Raw genomic sequence first — 11,112 nt, forward strand, 5'->3', positions numbered from 1 at the left:
CTACCCATGGCCATTTACTCCGACAAAGGGGGTAAGCACTCGTAGACAATTAGCAAACTATTGTGAACATCACACATTGGTTTCTTGTGATGAACCCCAAAAGGTCTATGAGGCGCTCAAGGATCTGGATTGGCTTAATGCCATGCATGAAGAACTTAACAACTTCGAGCACAACAAGGTGTGGAGATTGGTGCCAAGGCCAAAGGGGAACCATAATGTCATTGGAACCAAGTGGATATTCAAGAACAAGCAAGATGCTCATGGGATTATCGTTCGAAACAAGGCTCGTTTGGTAGCACAAGGCTACTCCCAAGTCGAGGGTATCGACTACGGTGAAACCTTTGCTCATGTTGCTCTCCTTGAATCTATTTGTTTGTTGATTGCTTGTGCTTCTCATCATAACTTCAAGTTGCAACAAATGGATGTGAAGAGTTCTTTTCTTAATGGTCCTATTAATGAGTTGGTGTATGTCAAACAACCCCGGGGTTTTGAGGATCCCGAGTTCCCCAATCAAGTGTACCAACTCGATTAGGCACTCTATGGCCTTAAACAAGCCCCATGTTGTTGCAAGATCGTGGGTTTGAAATTGGGAAAATTGATCCCACTCTTTTTTACTAAGAAGGTCAAAGGGGAGTTGTTTGTATGCCAACTATATGTTGATGATATTATCTTTGGTTCCCCTAACAAAGCTTTCAATGAGGAATTTGCCGCTCTCATGACCTCGAAGTTCAAGATGTCCATGATGGGAGAGTTGAAGTTCTTTCTCGGGCTCGAAATCAAGCAAAGAAGAGAAGGAACCTTCATCAACCAAGCCAAATACACTCAAGACATGCTCAAGAGGTTCAAGCTAAGTAATGTCAAGCCGGCTTCCACTCCAATGCCCGTCAAATGCCAACTTGACATAGATCCCAATGGTAAAGTGGTGGATCAAAAGGTATATCGCTCCATGATTGGCTCCTTGCTTTACCTTTGTGCACCTAGACTGGATATCATGTTGAGTGTGGGAATTTGTGCATGATTTCAAGCCACACCTAAGGAAAGCCACTATGTGGTGGTAAAGCGAATCTTTCGATATTTGGCTCATACCCCAAACTTTGGCTTATGGTACCCAAGAGGAGCTAACTTCAACCTTGCGGGCTTTTCGGGCTCGGATTGGGCGAGAGACAAAGTGGATAGGAAGTCAACTTCCGGAGGGTTCCAATTTCTTGGTTGCTCTTTGATGAGTTGGTCTTCTAAGAAGCAAAGTTGTGTGTCTCTCTCGTTCACCGAAGCGGAGTATGTGGCCGCCGGTAGTTGTTGTGCTCAACTTCTTTGGATGAGGCAAACTTTAAAGGATTACTATTTCATTTGTGACAGAGTGCCTCTTTGGTGTGACAATGAAAGTTCCATAAAGATCTCTCTCAACCCGGTGCAACACTTCAAGACGAAGCATATTGAGATTCAGTATCACTTCATTCGAGATCATATTAGGCGAGGGGAGATCGAGCTCAACTATGTCAACACTCATGATAACCTTGCAGATATCTTCACGAAGCCCTTAGATGAAGCACGATTTCGCGAGTTAAGGCATGAGCTAAATATCATTGATTCGAGCAATGTGGCTTGAATCCTTGCACACCCCACCATACTCATCTTGATGTCTTGCTTAGGTGTAGGCATGGACATAGGGGGAGTGTTGTTCTCTCAATGAACTCTCCCTGCCCCCATTATGCATAAATTGATCAACTCTTTCACATTATCCATTTTTATGGCACTTGTGCTTCAAAGACGAGTTTTGGTCATGGGCCCAAGGATAATTCTTCGTGGTGCCATACCAATTGAGTCAAACATAGGTGGCTCCGGCCACCGCCCTCTCTTTTGAGAGGTTGTGTTTCGTGTTTGGTCCTTGTTGTCTTTTCCCTTCCTTTGAGCCGCGTTTGTGTTTGCGTTGCCTCGTGTGTGTGCTCTTTTGCGTGTCCAGTTGCTTGAAGGTTGCATTGCAAAGGCCGTGTTTATCTTTTTTGTCGAAACATGCACTTTCTTGGGTTTACGGTACTACCATGGCAAGCCACGGTACTACCGCTGGAGATGGGTTTCCCTGTGCGTGCACAGCTGCATCCCAGGCACGGTACTACCGCTTTCATCGTGGCAATAATTTTTTACTGCCGCTGGAAGAGTGGTACTACCGCCCTGTGTGCGGTACTTCCGCCCAAGTGGTACTACCGTGATGACCCGCGGTACTACCGCTCCGTCGCGAGCGCATGGGGGTTAAGAGCGGGCAGGGAGAGTTCCAACTCCCCCATACCCATTCATCTCTTTTCCCCACTTCGTCTCTCTCTCTCTCCTACACAAGAATGGCGCTGGAGGACCTCGCCGGATCACCGTCTCCGGCCACTCTCCTCGCATTCTGACCGGTGGGATCGATCCCCACCTCGCCCTCTTGCCATGGACCCCGGTATCTCCCCTAGTCCCTTTCTCTTTGCCACGTTGTTGTGCTTCTAGGTCTTGGGGACATGCATGTGTAGTTCTTGTGATTTTCGGCTAAATCTTTGCAAGAGGAGATTGTAGGAGAGTGCTAGTGCAGTAGATATGCTATTTGGTGTGATACAACAGTGTAGTTTTGATCATCAATAGTACCGATCTACTTTTGCGGATGTTTCTAGATCCATAGAGGTTGTTCATACGCGATTTGGTTTCGTGCGGTACTACTGCTCCTCCTGGAGCGGTACTACCGCTCGCTCGCACGAGAACCACCCCACGCGGTACTACCGCTCTACTGGAGCGGTACTACCGCCCGGGCGCGGAAGTAAAATTTTACTTCCGCTCTAGGCGCGGTACTACCGTGCCACCCCAGCACAGTACTACCGTAGCTAGAAAGGCTATAAAATTTTACATCCGCTATCTGGCCCGGTACTACCGTTGAGTTAGAAACTGCTTTGTTTTGTCCACTCAATCTCATTTCTACTTGTTTCGTTTGGTTTTGGCCTTGGTCTTTGCAATAATCCTTCTCGTTCTTCTCGTGTGTTTGTGTTGTGTGTCATAGGTGGTGGCTCCAATGTCCGCCGCTCGAATCCCAGCCGCGACACGAGCTCCAAGCGGCTTCGCAACCAAGAAGCCCCTGAGGGCTCTAGTGCCCCACCACGCAACGTCAAGACCTCAGCTAAAAAGATCAAGGAGCCAAATGTTGGCATGGATGAAATGCCTCAGGCGGAGTTTCTGCTTTGTAGGAAGATCAACCCCTACGTCAACCCTAGGGAGGTCACAAGGGGCAATGACTTGTTTTGGACCAAGCAGCAGAATCTCTTCTTCCTAGATGTGATCAAGGCCAAGCAGAACACCTATGTGCCAGTGCAGTGGATTGACATGCATCATATAAAGAAGGACAGCAGCCGGGCATATTTTGGTGAGCCTCTGGACTTAGTGGAACAGTTTGGCATTGAGGAGTTACTCATGTTCCACATGGACTTTGACCCGGAGATTGTGGCTCAGTTCTTTGCTTCTGTCCACTTCCACACCGATGATCAGCGGACCATGACTTGGATGACTAATGGGAAGAGGATGTTTGCTAAGTGGAAGGAGTTCATGGAGTTGTTGCACGTTCGTGATGAGGGGCTCAATGTGCCCGTTGGTGTCCGCCCACATGCCAACCCCGAGTCGGCCAACAAGAACAAGCTTCTACCCTACCTTGTGGAGAAGAAGCTAGCCAATTACAAGAAGACATGGTTGCTGAACCCATTCCTTGGCATCATGCACCAGATCTTCCGCAACTCACTCTTTCCTTGCATAGGCGACAAGGACAAGGTGCATGCCTATCTTGTGGATATGATGCTCATCTGTGAGAAGGCGCATCTCCAACAGACGGAACCACTTGATGTCTCTCATATCATGTGGTGTGAGCTGCAGTTTGTTGTGTTCAATCGTAAGGTGCCCATCTATGGACCTTACCTGTTTTTCTTGATCTCAAGGACTTGGGAGAAGCTCTTTCCGGGTGAAGAGTTTCATGCTCCCAACTGGATTCGCCATGATCCTATCAAGCTACGCATCAAGAGCAAGTGGGCTAGCACCACTACCCGGGCTGAGGCAGAGGCTGCTAGGATGGATGTGGATGTGGATGAGGATGAGTTTCAGGAGGAGGAGGAGGCGGCTGAGGACAGTTCTGAGGGATACACTCCTCCCTCTACTGAGCCCACTTGGGCTAAGAAGCTCAAAGCCAAGATGAAGGCTCTGTTCTACATGCAGGCCAAGGGACAATACCGGGCTCATGTGAACGCCAAGATGGCTCGTCGTCGCGATAAGGCTATTATGAGGCAGGTTGGCCTTGAGGTCCAGGATGGCTCTGAGGAGAGGATCACAGATGAGGAGCAGTGGACCAGACAGCACTCCCGGTGGAGTGAGTCAGAGGAGGAGACTGGAGTTCCATCTTCATCCCGTGCCGCTGAGGAGTCTGAGGAGGAGGAACATGACTAGTGATGCCTTGGAGTTCTACCACCACCTGTGTCGTAGGTGACCTCTCTGCCTTTTTGGTGTCTTGATGCCAAAGGGGGAGAGAGAGTAGGATTTGCGAGTCTTGTGTCGAGTCTTGTTTCACTTTGCTTTCATTCTGTTGAACCTTCGTTGCTTTGGCATGTTGGGTTTTGGTTGTGTTCGTGTGAGTCCAGGAGACTATCATATGGTGTAAGACATATGTACTTAGCTTATCTTATTATCTTATCTTATTGTCTAGTATGTTTAGTAGATTGTGAGCTTATACTATCTTCTTCCCTTTACTTCATGCTCATTACTTTACCTTGCCTCTATTCTTAGTGTCATTCATATTGTTGCAAGGATTACCTTGTTTATAAAATATAGGGGGAGTGTTGATCCTAGTATGTGTGCCATGCAGTCCAAAGTATTTCTAGAGTGCACACATCTAGGGGGACCCTGTCTATATTTTATAGATGTTGGGTTTGCTTAAGTTTCATTTTATATCCCTATGTGCAAATCTCATATGGTCATCAATCCACCAAAAAGGGGAGGTTGTAAGGGAATATTTCTCCCTAAGTGGTTTTGGTGATTGATGACAATGCATTTGCGGACTAATCGTGTGCATTGAGCATTTCAGATATCTCATGTCTAGGCACAAGACGATTCGGTGCCCCTCGGAGCCTATCGAAGACGACGTTTCTCTATGTTTCTTTTCGGTGGATTTGAGTCATAGGAAAGCCATACTATTAATAGGGGGTCCACTTCGGAAAGGTTAGGGTGGAATCAACACGTACACATCTGTTCCTTTGCACCACCTTTCCTTCGCTTCATTGGAGCACCGGTCGTTTTCCCATGTCTTTGCGAAGATGAAGGCCTCCAAGTGCTACTGTTATGTGGCGTGCGGTAGTACTGCTCAAGGGAGCAGTAGTACCGTAGCAGCCCACGGTAGTACCGCTCAGGGTAGCGGTAGTACTGCTCCTAGCGAGCGGTAGTACCGTGGCCTCTAGCCCAGAACACTGGCATGCGCGGAAGTAATTTTTTACTTCCGCACCCTACGCGGTAGTACCGCTCCCTGTGAGCGGTAGTACTGTGCCGGATTTTCGCATAGACCGAAACTCAGCGGAAGTAGCCACGGATGTAATTTTATTAGTCCGTGCCTTCCCAGCCCAGATGGAACCCTGCCTTGTGGTAGTACCGCAAGGGCGCGCGGTAGTACCGCTTCGGCGGTTCTACCGCTCGTTGCTTTACGCAACAGGGCCTCATCTGGCCCCTGCCGCGCAAGTGGTAGTACCGCACTGCCTAGCGGTAGTACCGCATGTCATTGTGGTAGTACCATGTATGTGCGGTAGTACCGCATGTCGCGGGCTGAATAAGTGGGTAACGGTTGGATCTTTCCTCCCACTATAAAAGGGGGGTTCTTCTTCCCCAAGTTGACTACCTCTTCCCTCCCCAGGCTCCATTGTTGCTCAAAGCTCCATTTTCGCCCGATCTCTCTCCCTAGCCAATCAAACTTGTTGACTTTCTAGGGATTCGTTGAGAAGGCCCCAATCTACACTTCCACCAAGAGAAATTTGATTCCCCCCACTAATCCCTTGCGGAATCTTGTTACTCTTGGGTGTTTGTGCACCCTAGACGGTTGAGGTCACCACGAAGCCATATTCCATTGTGGTGAAGCTTCATGGTGTTGTTGGGAGCCTCCAATTAAGTTGTGGAGATTGCCCCAACCTTGTTTGTAAAGGTTCGGTCGCCGCCTCCAAGGGCACCAATAGTGGAATCACGGCATCTCGCATTGTGTGAGGGCGTGAGGAGAATACGGTGAACCTAGTGGCTTCTTGGGGAGCATTGTGCCTCCACACCGCTCCAACGGAGACGTACTTCCTCTCAAAGGGAAGGAACTTCGGTAACACACCCTTGTCTCCACCGGCTCCACTCTTGGTTATCTCTCACCTTTACTTGTGCAAGCTTATATTGTGTTGTATCCCTTGCTTGCTTGTGTGCTTGTTGTTGTTGCATCATACGGGTTGCTCACCTAGTTGCATATCTAGACAACCTACTTTGATGCAAAGTTTAATTTGGTAAAGAAAAGGTAAAAATTCTTAGTTGCCTATTCACCCCCCCTCTAGTCAACTATATCGATCCTTTCACCTTCTCTCCTCAAGTGTCATGGTTACACATGCGTGTATTATTTACTCGCCATTCTTGTTCTTGGACTAATGCATATTGTTATAAGACAAGACGGATCTAGCTGTTCGGATATTTTGAGAAAAAATCAACCATGATCTGATTGGAAAATTGATCAGATTAGTAATGTATGCGTATGATGAAAGATGCAAGAGTTGCGTGTCCAACCTATCATTCGTGGGCTGTAGCCGTTTAGCAATGCACCATCAGCTGCACATAGGTGTAGGAGGCTATGAAACAGTCGCGACAAGGAGCTTGCAGGTCAGGGTGCCGTGAGAGCACCTGACCCATCAGAAATCGAACTGGGTAGAGGACGGTAGGACGCTATGTCGCACGGGTGGTGAGCGCGGGATACGCAGTAGAGCTAGTTCACCGGCAGGGGTGTTGTGTGCCGTGGAGCTAGTCGGCGGCTGGGCAGGGGCACGATGGGAGTCAATCCCGAACTGCTACATCCACAGACAGCCCTGATCGGAAATCTGTCATGATGGTATGTCAAAGTTACGTGCAGAAACAGTCCCGAGCGGAAAAGTCCCCGTGCGCCATCATTCCATTGGTAGGAATGTCTATGTCATGAGAGGAAAGTTACAATTCTTTTTTTAAGATGGAAAGTTGTGATTCTGTTGAGGACGGGATCGTTTGAGATATGTGAGATGGTCAGTTAATTTGGTATGTTAGGAAAAAGACAATGATAAATAACTAAAAACATAAATGGGAGGTGGGGTTTTGTCAGGAAAAATTGGTGGCGAGAGGACGAGGTGGATCGATCGATGGGGAGGGAGGCTAGCAAACGAACGAAATGAGGTACGTACAACCCCTTTAGGAGAGATTTGAAAAAAGGTGGATTTATGGAAAGACTGTGTTTGATCGTTATATGTTTGATTGCGATGGAAATAGCGAAAAGATTTGATTGCGATGTGATTTCATTGTTGTTGTTTATGGAAGTTTTTTGTGATGCGATATGTTTTGGATTGAAGGTCCTAAACCCACCCTTCGATATGATTTGATTGGCGTCTTATATGGAAGGGTGCGATGGAAAGATGGAAGGTTTGGTTTGTTTTTTTTTGCATGGGACGTGTGGGTCTGGTGATGAATTAAAACCGGTGTTGGTTTTCGGAGGGAGGGGAAAATCGGTGGGAGGGAGATCGCTTGGTTGGGCATATATCGATCGATCGCTTGGGGGGATACCAGCGAAACCAACGAACGACGTACGGACTGAGACATTAGGAGTAGAGATACATCCAATCAAGCATCCATGATTCCAGACTTTGGATCATCGCCATGGGGACGGAGAAGCGCCTACATGTATGTCGTGGGAGAGCACGATCACCTATGGGGTCATGGGCCCCTTTGTGGTTCGGCAAAGGGGGTGGTCACATTGCACAAAGAGCGGAAGCCATGGAGCAGCACGATGATGATGACACTAGTAACTTTACCCATGTTCGGGCCGCCGTGAGGCGTAAAACCCTACTCCTGCCTTTGGTGGATTGGATGTGGACGATCAAACAACACACATCGCTCAAACCCGGCAAGGTGGCCTCAAGGGAGCAGCTACGCGCGTACAAGTGTGAGGGGATCCGAATCCTTTACTAGTTTGCCTTGGTCCTCCTTTTATAGCTCAAGGGGTAACCACAGTGGCAAAACAGTCATTATCTAATGATTAGATAGCTAACAGTGCTATCATACCTAACTCTGATAGTTAGGATAAAATGCATTAAATGCATCACTAGGTGTCATGCTGAGGGTGAAACCCGGCAAGCCTGACGTGCCGCTTAATCATCCTCAGCTTATCACCTTGACATGCCTTTGGATGGGTGTCAACTAGAAATGATCCGCTTTCCATCATGCTTCCACGTGTTTAGTGAAAGCCACTTAATCACCTGGGGGCTCGACGCCGCATGGACAAGTGATTGGCGTTGCTGTGCGGTGGAGCGGTGGTGCTTTGGCGGGATTTTTTGCCCTTGGCGGCCCCGGCAAGCCTGCTGGGGTAATCTTGGACTTGCCCTTGGGGTGGTCTCGACCCGGCCGGGCTCTCCTGCCCGGCAAGGGAGGCCTTCCCGAGGTGGCGCTATGTTGGCTTGGTTTTCTTGATCCGCTCCTTGGTCTTACGAAGAGTGGCCTCTCTAGCTTGGCCTTGTGTTGTAGTTTGGCGTAGCCATTCCTTCGTCAAGCCTTGGCTGCCGGGGCAAAGGTTCCTCGTCCGTGCACAAGTCAAGGGGAATAAACACCCCTGTTTGTGTACCCCGACAAAAGCCCCCGGGCCTGAGCCAAACGTGTCGCTGGGCACGTTGGGTTAGGCCCCAAACAGTGCACATACACGTGTCGAAGAAATGCTGCCCATGCAGTTGTTGTTATGATGACTAGTCAATCAACCGTCGACTCCACGTAATTACCGCAGGCCGTGGGGTCGTGGAACAGTAGCAGTTAATGGGTTGTGCGCTTGAAAAAACGGTAACTTTTCGATACATATAGCGAAGAGCCAGCCCCCATGCCCGTTCCCCGTAAAAAGGCAACTGTGAAGGGGCGCTGCTCATTCGTATCTATCTCTCCTCCCTTCATCTTCTTCCTCAAGCCAAGCAACTTCCCCCATCACCAACATCTGCCCCCAAAACTCTGCGAGATCTTTCGCCCATCCTGTGAGCCCAAGAGATGAGGCGGAAGACGGGCGCCACGAAGGGGAAGTGAGCGGCCGCCGCAAAAGATGCCGTAGCGGAGGGGAGGAAGAAAAGGGCGGAGAAGCTGGACAGGAAACGACAGGAAGACGTGGTCTTCTTCCCGTTGAACTTGGATGGCAATACCTTGATCACGAGGTATGCATATATGTGGGGAAGGGAAGTTCCGAAAGGGCATGGGGAGCCCATGGTTCTGCCGGAGGGGGACAAGGTTCCATCGAACGCGTACCGCTTTTTCTGCGCGTACTGTCGGTGTTCTGGGAACGGGGGTCCCCAGACTTGCCTGCCTGCGGCCCGCGGCGTGGCTAAGCCAGCATGCCGTAGATCGGTAGGAGGGAAAGACTTCACGCGCACCCCAGTGTTCGAATCTTAAGGGTTTGCCGGAACCCCACATCCGACATTTGGCACGCCAGGTAGGGGTGCGCCGGAGCTTCTTCTCCGCCAATCGACTTGCCGACGCTCCGCGGCCACGATGTCCGACGACCCAAGAGCTGACTCCGACCGCTGGACAGCCTGGCCAGCCCGGGCGGCGCCGCCCGCCCATGAAGACCTCAACCCCGCGCTCCAGGCGGCACGAGCACCGTCCAATCCCGCGGGGCGCGGGCGACGCGGCCAGGCATCGTCTACCCTCACTCCACGGCAAGTGCGAGCCGCTGCCAGAGCAGCAAGCCACGCCGTGGCAACGGCGCCGCACTCGCGGCGGGAACAGGCAAACATGCGGGAAGCACTCACCGTGGCAAGGGAGCTGCTGCGGTGCCGGCTGATGGAGAGCGGTCAGGACGCACTGCTGGAACGCGTTGCTGAGCTGCTGGACGCGGCGGCCTCGGGAGCGCCGCCATTCTGTCATCAGCTTCCTCCTCAGGCCGCTACAGGGATTCACGGCGGGCCACGCCGCCACCACGCGCCGTCAGGTGCGCCAGGGGGCTTCGCCAACACCAGCATGGCTGGCGGCGCCGGGGGCTCTGCCGCCCCCATACCGCCCGCAACAAGCATGAGCACAAGCGTCGCCTCCCATGGCCCAAGTGGGATGCCGCGCTATCACCCCCAGGACGCCGCACTGGGCCGGGCAACATGGAGTGTGGGGCACTACGGCGAGGTGTTTGGGGTAACAGCCCCGGAAGCCTACGTGCCCGGCATGACGGACCAGGAGTACACACACCAGAGGACGACCCCGGCTCGCTCGTTGGAGAAGATTGGGAAGAAGGGACGCTAGGAGTCGAAGCCTTCTAGGAGCTGTCGGGGAACCACCACGACCGTGTGTGCGACGACCACTACAGGGTACCCCCAATCCCTCAGGAGCAAGCTTACGCTAACCATGAGTCGCAGGAGGAACAGATCACCACAACGGCCGGCGGCCCCAGCTCCGACGGCCTCCCTGCCGGCAGGAGGATCGCGTTGGGGGCTGCAGGAGAGGGGTCGGGAGCCAGGCCCCTCCCCACGGCGTGCGAAGCCAGGGGACACCCGGAGGTAGGCCCTCTGTCGGGGAGGCTTCGACGACCCTTCCCCTGGCAGAGGACCTGTGGTCGCCGAGGGCACCGCTGGCGTCCCCTTTCCCTCTTTTGTGTCGTCCCGGTAACCGGTCGGCTCAAAGGAGGTCAAGGGTGGCGCAAGGCGGGGCCCTCGTCTGGCGATATGAAGCAAGGCCGGTACCTGTGAAGAAGGCCCAGTGCCTGTGAAGCTCGCCGCCTGTGACACTCTCACGTAATAATGAGTTGGGGCTGTACACGCCCCGGAGTCTCAGGAGCGCCGGCCTCAGGCCCTAGGGCTCCCTCCCACGCCTAGTGGCAGCACTTAGCTCCACGCTGGTGAGAAGACCTGA

The sequence above is a fragment of the Aegilops tauschii genome, chromosome 7 (genome assembly GCF_002575655.3).
Source record: "Aegilops tauschii subsp. strangulata cultivar AL8/78 chromosome 7, Aet v6.0, whole genome shotgun sequence".
NCBI classification, from domain to species: domain Eukaryota; kingdom Viridiplantae; phylum Streptophyta; class Magnoliopsida; order Poales; family Poaceae; genus Aegilops; species Aegilops tauschii.